At 40.7% G+C, this 14,053-nt stretch overlaps 1 protein-coding gene and 1 pseudogene across 1 annotated transcript in view; both read right to left on the reverse strand.

Moving 5' to 3' along the window:
- Positions 1-14,053, reverse strand: part of NRG1 (neuregulin 1) — a 1,030,155-nt gene that overhangs the window by 542,739 nt on the left and 473,363 nt on the right. The gene's annotated exons all lie outside the window — the stretch shown is intronic.
- LOC101278207 (transcription factor Spi-C-like) lies at positions 3,455-4,313 on the reverse strand (annotated as a pseudogene).

Below are 14,053 nucleotides of genomic sequence, written 5' to 3' on the forward strand. Positions count from 1 at the left end.
CTGTCAGAGAGAGTGATTAAATGAGCACCAAATATGTTCCCTCTCCCTGAGCACAGAACCAAACTACATTTCCCAGCCTCCTTAAACCTAGGTGGGGGTCATGTGACTAATTCTGACCAATGGGATGAGAGCAGAAGGCCACTGTCACTTCCAAACCAAGGCAGTTAAGAATGTGTGTGTGTATGTGTGTGTTCATGTGCACGTGTGCTGTTTTGGACACTCTCATTCTGCCTACAATATTGGCTGTATATTGCCCGAGTGACGCTGAAGCCAAGTGTCAAAGATGGAGGAGCCATCGTCCTCTGTTACAGCACAGGAGAAAAAGATCCCCAAGTCACCTCTTAGAGGAGTAACCCAACCAAGAACAACTGTGCTGGAATCTAAGTCAGTAAGATATAAGTTTTTACTGTATTAAAACACTAAGAGTTGTTTTCTTCTTTTAAACAGCAGTTGTCACGCCCCAACTAAATCATAAAAATAATAGTGTTCTTTTTTTCCAAGTTTGCATGTACTAGTACACCGACAAAATGCCTATACATAAAATGCGTTACGTGGCATACTATTTTTGATATAAATAATACACTGTTTTTCATTGAGGATGAGATGTTACATATCTCCCATACTTAATTTTATAATTTCAGGTTCATGAGTCACTCTTTTATTATATACATGAGGCAATATATAAGCAATATTGCCAGCTGGTACTACAACCTTTTCTCTGTCCTTAATTGATTCAGTGAGTCTCTGCCTAAGACTTTCTGATGTCTTTTGTTTTCTTATTCAGAATTTGCAATTATAATTTATCTAATGATTTACCAATTTTAAGTCATATCAGCTATTTGATTAGACATATAATAATTGTTTTAACCCTTTCTAAGGAAACAATGCTTGATGAGGAAATGAGGGGTAGAATAGAGGAGAACTCAGAACTCCAGAAATTCTGGTCCAGGGGACCATGAGATGAAGTATATTTACATTTACTCTCTTCAGTCTTACTTTATGCTAAGAAACTAAAGACCTGGAATGCTAACTTCCCCCCTCTGATGATGCTTAAAGACATCAATATGGCTCAATGAAAGGAAACAAAGTGTGGATTTAATTATCTTTGGCTGTATTCTAGGGTTTATCATTTGCAGCCACAACTTTCTCTATCTGTAAAGTGGGCATCATGTAACATATCAATTTTCAAGGTGAGTAAAGAACAACCTTAAGACACAAGGCATTAATATACTAAAATATAGGTATTCAAGTCCATAGAGTTTTTTTTTTTTTAAAGCCTTTTCTACAGGACTTTAGAAATCACCACTCAGAGAACTAAGAGAAGAATCTGTCTAACTGGATTAGTGTTTGTGAATGGAAATGCTCTATAAAATCCACAAAATGTCTGGCATGTTTTAATCTAGTTTTAATATATTTTAATAATATGGACATAAGAAATTTAATTACAGCCAGAAGCTGGCAACCGAAAGAGGCATCTCCAAGTATTTTTGCCTTAGCACCAACCCAGACATAGGGAGGGCCTTGCTGCCTCCAAACATTTGAGTGTGTGTATATACACATCTAAAGACATCCTGAACATGATGCTATCCTATTTCACTTAATGGTTAAGAGCGTGGGCTCTGGAGTCAGGCTGAGTTCAAATTCCAGCCCCACTGGTATGACCTTGAGCATGTTTCCTAACACCACTGACTCAGTTTCCTCATCTGAAGAATGAGGATAAAAATAATGATTTGTCTCATGAGTGGCTGTGAGAGTGAATTATCTCTGCGGAAGCCTTAGCACACTTCCTGGTCATACAGCAAGTGCTCAGCAAACATTAGCTGTATCTTTATTACCCTTCATCTGCATATTTGAATTGGTCATATTCTTAGTCCCTTAGAGTGAATCCAGCTTGCCCATGGGAGCCGAGGCCCGAATAACACATTCTGTGGGTATCTGTCTTTGCTTGAGAATTCTTCCAGCCCACCCTTCCTTATCCCACTCTCTCTCCAACTTGGCTTCCACAAGATGCCTCCTAGGAGAAGAAACACACACTCTGCCTCTGCCAGACTCATATACTTCTTTTTTTTTTTTAAGTTTGTACTTCTTAATTTTTATTTATTTATTTTATAGAAATATAGTTGATTTACAATATTAGTTTCAGATGTACAGTATTATATTAGTTTTAGGTGTACTACATAGTGATTCAGTGTTTTTCTAGATTATACTCTATTCAAAGCTATTATAAAATATTGGCTATATTCCCTGTGCTGTACATTACACCCTTGTATCTTATTTATTTTATACATAGTAGTCTGTACCTTTTAATCCTCCACCCCTATCTTGCCCCCTCCCTCCTTCCTTCCCCCCACTGGTAACTAATTTGTTCTCTATATCTTTAAGTCTGTTTCTATTTTGTTATATTCATTTGGTTCAATTTTTAGATTGCACATATAAATGATGTCATACAGTATTTGTCTTTCTCTGCCTGACTTATTTCACTAAGCATAATACCCTCCAGGTCCATCCATGTTGTTGCAAATGACAAAATTTCACTCTTTTTTATGGCTGTGTAGTACTCCTTTGTGTATATTTACCACATCTTCTTTATCCATTCACCTGTTGGTGGACACTCAGGTTGCTTCCATATCTTGGCTATTATAAATAATGCTGCTATGGGATTTCCCTGGTAGTCTAGTGGTAAGGATTCTGCGCTTTCACTGCAGAGGCCTGGGTTCAATCCCTGGTTGGGGAACTGACATCCCACAAGCTGTGTGGTCTGGCCAAAAAAAAAAAAAAAAAAAAAAAAATGCAGCTGTGAACACTGGGGTGCATATATCTTTTCAAATTAGTGTTCTCATTTTCTTTGGATGTATACCCAGGAGTGGAATTGCTGCATCATATGGTAGTTCTAGTTTTAGTCACTGAAATTTTTAAAGCCATGAATGTAATTTAGCAGGAACACTATCACAGGCAATCATTTTTGTTTTGTTGCTAAAGCTGTTGGATACATGTTAGACTGATTACTTTTTTGTCTGAGTGTATGACAGGAAGATAATGCTTAAATCAATATGTACATCAAAGTATCTCCACTAGCATTATTAATCTAGAAGGAAGTATTACACAGACAATAGTAAAAGAAAGGACATTTAGTCTATATTTTCAAATGGGACTTGATCATTTTAAAGCTGTTCACTGGCAAAATTTTTCACCAAGTTAGTATAGATTATATGCTACTTCATAAAAGATAGCAATAAAGAAGTTTGGGTTTTTTTTTTTTTTGCACGGGCCTCTCACTGTTGTGGCCTCTCCCATTGCGGAGCACAGGCTCTGGACGCGCAGGCTCAGCGGCCATGGCTCACGGGCCCAGCCACTCCGCGGCATGTGGGATCCTCCCGGACTGGGGCACGAACCCGCGTCCCCCGCATCGGCAGGCGGACCCCCAACCACTGCGCCACCAGGGAAGCCCTGAAGTTTGGGGTTTTTGTTTTGTTTTTCAGTATTTGCTTTCAGAGAAAAATCCTAAAACTTGTAGGGATTTCTGATGCCAGAAAATTTTGATATATAAGAGTATATTTAGCAATCAGGGTGACTTAGATCATGGTAATTGGCGTATGTACAATTATAATTTGCATTCCAGTTATTTAAACTGAGATATCCTTGATCAGGTTGAACATACTGTGAGTAGAAGGTCTCTTCTTCCAAGAAATAAGATGGAGACAGTCTTTGGAGAATGGCCTCACTGAACTGGTAAGTTAACTTTCTCCGGATTTTGATGACTCCCCAGTTCTTCCATAATTCCTCAGTGCTCTGGCCGTTTTCTGGTAAGTCATGGTCTTCCGGTTGCCTTTTCTTCTCCCCCAAAGTTGGGCAAGTTTTTCTTTGTTTTTTGATACAAACCGAAAGATGTCTTTGGTTTGATCTATCCACTGAATACAAGATGCCATCTCGGGATTACACAGGGATTCATGAAGGTATTGAAACAGTCGGAGCTTCTTCCTGCCTTTTGCTCCCTTTTGCTGGAGACGAGTAGGTTGCACCAGCTGGTCTTCAGGGATGTTCTGCAGAGACTGATGAATATTTCCTTCAAAATAGAGGTCCGCAGCACTGTTCTATACAAATATATTACTGTTCTCCAATTGTAGACCAGTTCCTCTGTGGGCAGCACACCATAGCTGCTGGAATTTCCTCTGACATGAGAACAGTGGTTGGTGAAAGCCAGGTAATGTTTGTAATTTGAGGAGTACTGAAGATCACCAGTTGAATGTTGCCTCAGTACTTCAAAAGCATCTTCAAATGCTTGACCCAGCTTGTCATGTTCAACACAAGCCATGCTTCATTAACCAACTGACAATTCTGTCCATCAGAGGCCAATCTAACATTTCCAGGCTCATATACTTCTTTATCTGCCCCATGATACTTCTTTGGGCATTTAATAATTCAGTGGAGAAAATGGATTCTTCTGTTGTGCTAGCTTTTTTCCAGAATATTTAAGGTGTTAGCCGAAATCACTGCTCTCCTGTTACTGCATTCCATTCCAACAAATCATGAAAGAGTTGATCTCCAAAAATATATATTACTGAATCATAATTGCAATACAGGGCGATTCATTCCATTATGATTATTAGCACTATTATGTTAGGATTACTCAGATTAACTTCCCTCCTAACCATTGTAATAATGTAAGCTTTTTTTGGCAAAGGACCTTATGTAATGTATTCGGTTATCCTAACTATCACACATATTCTATATTTTTCATCAACCAAGTATTTATTTTAAAAATGCTTGGAATAATTTTAGAGGAAATCATTCTATTCCCAATTGCCACAAACAGGCTGAATTTTTTTTAACCAATCGACGTAGTTCAGAAGTTAAAGTTTATAGTTCTACACAACACTGGCTAAGCTACTCGTTTTGCTGCTACTGATGAAAATGCTGATAAGCGAAGATCAATGCCGCTTTTACTGCTTATACAACTCAAAAGTTGGTCCCAAGGAAGGCTTCTGTGTAGTGGCCATTGTTCTCCTCTCAATAGGTGTGAAGGATGGCAGATGAAGTGACAACAGCTCCCTCTGGACCATGGGTAAGCACCACTGACCCCTGCCCATCTCCTTTGCAGAAGCAGTGAATGTCTATCTAGGGTGGTATGTCTTGGATGGATGGATTTCACAGTCAGGATGGATGTGACAGAGCAGCTTTTTTCTGGGCTCAAACCTCAGTACTTGAATTGTGCTCTCTTCCCACCCACACCCTTAGCTCCCAACCGTTCCAGCAGGGATGGCCTGTCACGTTTCTTCTTTCCTGAGTCCATGATGTTAGCAATAACTGGAGTGTTTCTATGTAGATACCTAGGGAGGGGGGCAGAGATGGGGGTTTCTCTCTTACTGGCTTATCTTCTCTGAAGATCCACTCAGTGCGGTAAGTGTATGTGGTGGGGAAAGGGGAGGGGGGAGCAGGTGTTCCATCATCTATTGGCCCATCTTATTGTTTTACTCAGGGACACACGTTTCATTCTGCTGGTCAGCTTGTGAAAATCAGTTTCCAGTGACGCCTGCTCGGTGATCTGTTTTGAGGTAAAGCATGTGTATCATCGGAACTGAACAAACAAGAGGAGAAAAATACAACTATATTTTCTTGGAGAAGAATTCCCATTGACAGGCTGACAGTTTCTTTACCAATTTTTTTTTTAATCCCACTCGCTCATTTTTGGCAGGAAACATATGACATCCCCACGATGAATAAATACAGAGTCTAAGTGTATCCTGGGGATCAGAGCATCAGAAAGCCATTATCACCCCGAGGTCTGCACGGGTAACCCACTGAAACTGTAGCTGTAAGTTAGAAGGGGGCATGCAACAGGAGCTGTGGCCTTCAGAAGAGGAATTAGTTACTGCCAACCATGACCAGGTAAGGAGCATTCATGGGGAAATGAATGCCTAGGATTCTCTCCTTCCACCCTACAACCTCCGGCCGGTGCCTCCCTTTGGGGAAACCCAACTTGAAGACAGAGGGCAAGGGAGTCTGTTGATGCCAGCATCCCAGGACACAGAGTTTGGGGGAGCCAGGCGGACAGTGTATGAGAAAGAGCAAGTGGGGATCAGTCATCATGTAGACAGATCTTCAAGAAACAAGCCAGGGGCTTCCCTGGTGGTCCAGTGGTATAGAATCCTCCTTCCAATGCAGGGGACGCGGGTTCCATCCCTGGTCGGGGAACTAAGATCCCACATGCCGCAGGGCAACTAAGCCCGTGCGCCACAACTACTAAGCTCATGCACCTCAACGAGAGAGCCGTGCGCTGCAAACTACAGAGCCCACGCGCCCTAGAGCCTGTGCCAGGGCTCCAACAACTAGAGAAGGAAAACCCCGCACACCACAACTAGAGAGAAGCCCGCATGCCGTAACGAAAGATCCCGCATGCCTCAACGAAGATGCTGCATGACGCAGCTAAGCCCTGACACAGCCAAATAAAGAAATAAATAAATGAGAAAAATTTGAAAAAGATAAAAAAGAAAGAAAAGAAACAAGCCACACACACTCCCCTGTTCAAACTATAATTAACTTTCAAAGCACAGTTCAAACATAGCCTCTTGGGAGCTTTTCCTGGTAACTCCAGTTTTTACTGATTTCCCTCTTGTTTGAATTTATAGCACTTAAAGCTTGTCTTGGTATTTCTCTTTATACACATAAGGAAAGGGAGTTCGAACTTGACATCTGAAATACTTCGTTTTGCAGTATACTGTGGCTTGGTTAGAGGCTACATTGATGAACAGTTATTTTATATTTACGAGTGTTGCTCCTTTAAAACATTAGTAACTCCATATCTTAGCACTTTAAACAAAACTTCTGAACTTCCCAGCCCAGTGGGTGCTTCAATGTTCATCAGCTTCATTCTCTGAACACTAATTTATTAATGGCCTCCTATAGTTGGTTCCAACCGTGAATGTGAAGAAGTGAGGATATAGCCCTTGATCTCAGGAGCTTCTATTCTTTCTTTCCATTCATGAATTTACTCATTTGTCCAACAACATTTTAGTGTGTACCTGTTATGCCCCAAAAACTGTGCTAGGCACTGCAGTTCCAATGGTGACAGGAAGACAGACCTGGCGTCATGGAACTTGCAACCTAATGAGGGAGCAGGTATCCAAAAACAATTTTAGAAGCATCACAGGAGCGAGTGTAAAACTGCAACTGTGATGACTGCAATAAAAACAAGGCTATGGAGAGCCATGAGGACAAATAACAGAGGGAACTGACTTAGGGAAGTGAGAGAAGGCTTCCATGAGGACAGGGTCATTAATGTGAATGCAGACGAGTAAGAGTTAACTAGATGACTGCTAGGGGGCACTTTATAACCACAGGGAACAGCAAAGCCTGTCTCCAAAGAGAGGATGGCAAGGAAGGGGACCTAAGGAGGCAACAGTGGGTTAGGTGGCTACAGTAGGAGACTGGGAACAGAGGCAAGGGCCAGGAACTGCCTGCCGGGGAAGTTCTGGTAAGGATCCCAATCTTCATATCAAGAGTCATAAAGTTTGGGATTAACAGATACACACTACTATATATAAAGTAGATAAACAACAAGGACTTCCTGTAGAGCACAGGGAACTACATTCAATATCTTATAATAACCTATAATGGAAAAGCCTGAAAAATATATACGTTATAGCATTATGTTTTTTATATATATAAATGAATCACTTTGCTGAACACCTGAAACGAACACAACTTTGTAAATCAACTACATTTTTTAAAAATAGAGGAAAAAAACATAGCTCATGCATATATAACTTTATAACACAGTTATAAACTCTTCACTCAACAAAATTTTTTTTTCCGTACAGCAGTCTAGTGATGAAATGAAAAACCTGAATTCTTTCCAATAAAAACATGTGCAACTGAATATTATAAAAAAAAAAAGTAGTAGTGAAAAGCCATTGGGGGGTTTGGGCAGTGGACCAGGACATAGTGGGAGAAAGAAGGAGAAGTGGATGAATTTGAACGACGTGGGGGAGATAAGATCAATAAGGCCTTGGTGAATCATTGGATATAAGGAAATAAGAAATATACAGTGAGAAAGTATCTATCTAAAATGGGTGAGAAGCTAGTCACTGAGATAGGAAATGCTAGGATAGGACCAGATATGACAGGAGGGGGAGAACACAGTGACATACTATGTGCTATACCATAGTACTACAAGGGTTATAACAGCTTATATAAGAAGATGTGGAAGAAGCCAAGAGGGGTGAGAATCGTGGTCAGTACAGTGTTTTTACAGCAAAGGATACTGCCCAGCGGTATGACCACTGTCTTATTTAATAAGTCGCTAAAGCTAGAATATCTATAGATATAAAAGACTTAATGTGATTTCTAAAAACAGTCCATTTAATTCAAGATCATACTGTAGGTATAAGCTAGAAAAATATGGGAATGTGTTCCCCTCCCTTTGCACTTGGAAAAATGGAGATTTACAGCAGTTAATAACGTGGTCAATGTCATATACTCTTGAGTCAGCAGAAAAGTAAAGGGAGAAAAAAATAATCAAGTTTCAAAGAGCTGGAAGGAAATTTAGAGATCATTTGACCTAGCCCCTTCGTGGGCCAAGAGTACAAATTTTTGTCAAGGTTTGATAGGTAGCAACATAGGTGTAACTAGAACCCAGTTGTCCTGACTCTCAGTCCTGCACTGCTTTTTTCACTCCAGCACATAAACTGAGTTTCAAGCTAACGCTTCATTGCTCAAGCATTTGGCCTCTCCCAGTAGCGAAAGAATCCTATTTGAAAGTGGTGGATAGCAAAAAAGCATCATGGAGCAATTGAGGCCCAGCTACGCTAGGTGAAAACGTAGGCGGACGTGAACTTTGGCAAGTCCACGAGGACCACATATGAGAACAATTACAACTCCCTGTGATCTCAATTTCTTCACCTATAAAATGCAATCGTTGTGAATAATTATGTTCTTCTTCTATGAAATTATGGTTCTATGTATGATTCTTCCAACATCTTAATACCCCGCTGGACTTGGGAAAATAACTCTACCTTTCATTGTTTGCAATATGTTTCCTGGTGAAAGGGAATATGTGCTGGTTTTTATCATTGAACATATTTTCATGTTTAAACTCCAGAGAAAGTGAGAGGAAAGCATAAAACAGGAAGCATCTGTATTTTTAACTGGCAGAGCAAGTGGAATTTGATGTGACTTCAATATTTTTCACTGCCTTGTATTCACAGATGGCTAGAATTCAAAAGTGCTTTACATAAGAAAATGGGTGGAAACTGGTAAGAAGACCTTGCAAGAGAGGAAGGAAGGAAGGAGGGAAGGAAGAGAGAGAGAGGGAGGGAGGGAGGGAGGGAGGACAGAAGTCAACATGGGAGTGGGGAAGGAGGAAAGCAGGAAGATTATGAATACCCCCAGGTATTACTAATCTACCACTGGAGGAAGAAATGGGAGGGCAAGGAAGGGAGAAGGAGGGGGAGGGGAACATTGAAGTGGAGGAAGAGGAGGGAAGGAGAGAGAGAAAGGTGGCAAAATTGCGCTGACTTTCCTCGGTACGGTCTAGAGATAGGGCTTTGGTTCCGAGCTAGCTTACCCACTTGGAAGTCTAGATTCTTCCACTGTTTGCTGACTGAGCAGTCTAAATTACGCACACGTCCATTCTCCTCATCCAAAAGATGAAGCAGCCAACAGAGAATGAGAGAAGTGTTTCAGGTGAGCAAAGCTTCACCAAAGAACATGCTTGCTGTTTGCACAAAAGCACATGTTTAGTAGGACTTGGTCTCAACACCTGGATTGAAGCACACCATGTATATCATGCTGCCTTGGAAGGAAGCTCTGCAGCCAGGGTGGTTGTTTGATCCCTAGAACTAAACGGTTACTATGTTCTCCCATCCTACGCTTCAGACCACCCATGGTCTTCTGGTTCTGGTGTTCTCTTAGATGTTTTTTCATATCCGCTGAAGAATACTGCTATCACTTTCTTCCTTAGTGTACCATGGATTCTGAAGCTTTCCAACCTTAAGGCTCTCTGAGAAGTCAGAAATGTATGTGAATTCAGATCCAAGGAAGATTCTTTTAGAGATTTTCACTGGGTTTCTTGACTTACAAAACAAGCGGTATGCAATATTTTGCTATTGATGAGAGAATGTCAGGGAGTTGCTGCTTGGCTACAAATACCCAACAAATACTTTCTCTGCACACCTAAAATTATGAGTAGTAACGGCAGCTGGTAGACCACGGAGGCAAGAATTTGTATTTCTCTCACTCTCTTCCTCAACACTACAACCTGGTATCTACTTCTTTTCTTTCTCTCCTTCTTTTCTAGATTTCGTCATCCTTTTCTTTATCAAAGAGTCAGCCTATGGCAGATCGTGAAGGGAAGGCTGTCAGTAGTGAGGGGAGAGGGAAAACATAAAGGATATAGTCACCCTCGGGTTGTTTCTTCTTCCTCTGCTTCCAGAGCTGGCTTGTCCCGGCAATGTCCCCCAACCCCACCCACTTCGTGTCCCTTTCCTTCTAAACCTCATACATCACTTCTGCCTAGACCTCTGACCCACTTGGAAGAAACCCCTTAAATGTCCAGCCTCACTTGAGTCTTACTTTAAAGCTTCATGTACTCAGTGTTGGAATTTCTCTGAACTTTCTCCCTTTTACCACGGAATCTAAGAAAAGACAAAACAGAAAGTACCAGAGACTGTTCATACTTCACTGGTTTCTCACTGTTGCTAACAGATTTATTCATTTATTCTGAAGGGTAGAAGGTTCTTTCCTGGTGGACAATGAAGGGAAAAACTAGTTTAAAAGCAATCGGCTGAAGACACTGATGAAAGAACTTAAAGATGATACAAACAGATGGAGAGACATACCACGTTCTTGGATTGGTAGAATCAACATTGTGAAAATGACTCTATTACCCAAAGCAATCTACAGATTCAATGCAATCGCTATCAAACTACCAGTGGCATTTTTCACAGAACTAGAACAAAAAATTTCACAATTTGTATGGAAACACAAAAGACCCTGAATAGTCAAAGCAATCTTGAGAAAGAAAAACGGAGCTGGAGGAATCAGGCTCCCTGACTTCAGACTATACTACAAAGCTATAGTAATCAAGACAGTATGGTACTGGCACAGAAACAGAAATATAGATCAGTGGAACAGGATAGAAAGCCCAGAGATAAACCCACGCACATATGGTCACCTTATCTTTGATAAAGGAAGCAAGAATATACAGTGGAGAAAAGACAGCCTCTTCAATAAGTGGTGCTGGGAAAACTGGACAGCTACATGGAAAAGAATGAAATTAGAACACTCCTTAACACCATACACAAAAATAAACTCAAAATGGATTAAAGACCTAAATGTAAGGCCAGACACCATCAAACTCTTAGAGGAAAACATAGGCAGAACACTCTATGGCATAAATCACAGCAAGATCCTTTTTGACCCACCTCCTAGAGAAATGGAAATGAAAACAAAAATAAACAAATGGGACCTAATGAAACTTCAAAGCTTTTGCACAGCAAAGGAAACCATAAACAAGACAAAAAGACAACCCTCAGAATGGGAGAAAATATTTGCAAATGAAGCAACTGACAAAGAATTACTCTCCAAAACATACAAGCAACTCATGCAGCTCAATATCAAAAAAACAAACAACCCAATCCAAAAATGGGCAGAAGACCTAAATAGACATTTCTCCAAAGAAGATATACAGATTGCCAACAGACACATGAAAGAATGCTCAACATCATTAATCATTAGAGAAATGCAAATCAAAACTACAATGAGATATCATCTCACACCAGTCAGAATGGCCATCATCAAAAAATCTACAAACAATAAATGCTGGAGAGGGTGTGGAGAAAAGGGAACCCTCTTGCACTCTTGGTGGGAATGTAAATTGATACAGCCACTACGGAGAACAGTATGGAGGTTCCTTAAAAAACTACAAATAGAACTACCATACGACCCAGCAATCCCACTACTGGACATATACCCTGAGAAAACCATAATTCAAAAAGAGTCATGTACCAAAATGTTCATTGCAGCTCTATTTACAATAGCAAGGACATGGAAGCAACCTAAGTGTCCATCAACAGATGAATGGATAAAGAAGATGTGGCACATATATACAATGGAATATTACTCAGCCATAAGCCAAAAAGGAACGAAACTGAGTTATTTGTAGTGAGGTGGATGGACCTAGAGTCTGTCATACAGAGTGAAGTAAGTCAGAAAGAGAAAAACAAACACCGTATGCTAACACATATATACGGAATCTAAAGAAAAAAAGAAAAGAAATGGTCAGAAGAACCTAGTGGCAAGACAGGAATAAAGATGCAGACGTAGAGAATGGACTTGAGGATACGGACAGGGGGAAGGGTAAGCTGGGACAAAGTGAGAGAGTGGCATGGACATATATACACTACCAAATGTAAAATAGATAGCTAGTGGGAAGCAGCTGCATAGCACAGGGAGATCAGCTCGGTGCTTTGTGACCACCTAGAAGGGTGGGATAGGGAGGGTGGGAGGGAGACGCAAGAGGGAGAAGATACGGGGATATATGTATAGTTGATTCACTTTGTTACAAAGCAGAAACTAACACACCATCGTAAAGCAATTATACTCCAATAAAGATGTTAAAAAAATAAAATAAGTAAAATAAAAAATTGAGGGGGGAAAAAAAAAGCAATCTGTTGAGGCATTTGGTTAGAAAGCATGCTGGTCCTCCTTGGAACTAAGAACGTACAAAAAGCACTTCTGCCACACCATAGATTCTACTGAACTTTTAGATTATGGGAAACCTCTGGCTCTCACATTTAGCCACACGGGGGATGGAGAATCCCCTTCTCCTAGTAAGTACCTGAAACCAAAATACATATGCCTTTTCCCAAAGAATTATTGAATATGATTATTCTCTACCTTTGGGCAAATTTGAATGGGTTCTTTTACCTCTTCAAATTGTACATCAATTTTTGCGTGCAAGTGTATAGCAGGTGAATTTACTTAGATGGGGTGGTCATAGCTTTTTACCTGCTTAAAAGTTCTTTTCATCTAAAAGTAGGTAAGTGGGAATTCCCTAGCAGTCCAGTGGTTAGGACTTGGTGCTTTTTTTTTTTGCGGTACGCGGGCCTCTCACTGTTGTGGCCTCTCCCGCTGCGGAGCACAGGCTCCGGACGCGCAGGCTCAGCGGCCATGGCTCACGGGCCCAGCCGCTCCACGGCATGTGGGATCTTCCCGGACCGGGGCATGAACCCGTGTCCCCTGCATCGGCAGGCGGACTCTCAACCACTGCACCACCAGGGAAGCCCAGGACTTGGTGCTTTAATTGCGGTGGCCCGGGTTCAATCACTGGTTGGGGAACTAAGATCCCACAAGATGCGCGGCGAGGCAGGAAAAAAAAAAAAAAGAGGAATAAAAGTGGATAAGCAAACTTGCTCACAGATTAATTAGTGCAAAGTGTGGTTTTTTTGTGGGCTGACCTGTAGACTTAACTGGGTTCAAATTCATTCTTTGGGACAATTGCTTCTGGATTCCAAAAAACTCACTTGAAATCTGCTTTGAAACATAGTATTTTCTCATAAATTGGAGATGAACTATATTACCGGAAATAGTTCTGCATAAATTGAGGTGTGGATTACAGGCAGCAAAGCAGTTTACTATTTAAAGGAATCTTATGGGAAATTATCTCATATTCATTGATCACCCCCTACATTATCTGAGTTATGAGTATGAATTAGACATCCTTAAAATAGAGTACCCACACATGACTAAAACTAGGGTTTTGTGTCTTTTTCAAACACGTTTCTTTTATCCATTCATTTATTTTTAAAATTAAAAGTTAAGCTTGGAATATGTGATAAAGCCATCGGGGTTTCTTTAGATATCAGGGCCACCAGTGTCCCCTACAGCTTGTAAGCCTCCATCACCAACACCCGAAGTGAAGATCTATGTCCATAGAAAAAAAAACATGACTTTGAAAAAATAGCATTTCCTTTCTACTTTGTAAGCAATGTTTCTCTCTGATGGAATGTCTGAACACTACATGAACAACTAAGATTGTTAGGGTGCAAAATGTTAT

The sequence above is a fragment of the Orcinus orca genome, chromosome 21 (genome assembly GCF_937001465.1).
Source record: "Orcinus orca chromosome 21, mOrcOrc1.1, whole genome shotgun sequence".
In the NCBI taxonomy this organism is placed as follows: Eukaryota; Metazoa; Chordata; class Mammalia; order Artiodactyla; family Delphinidae; genus Orcinus; species Orcinus orca.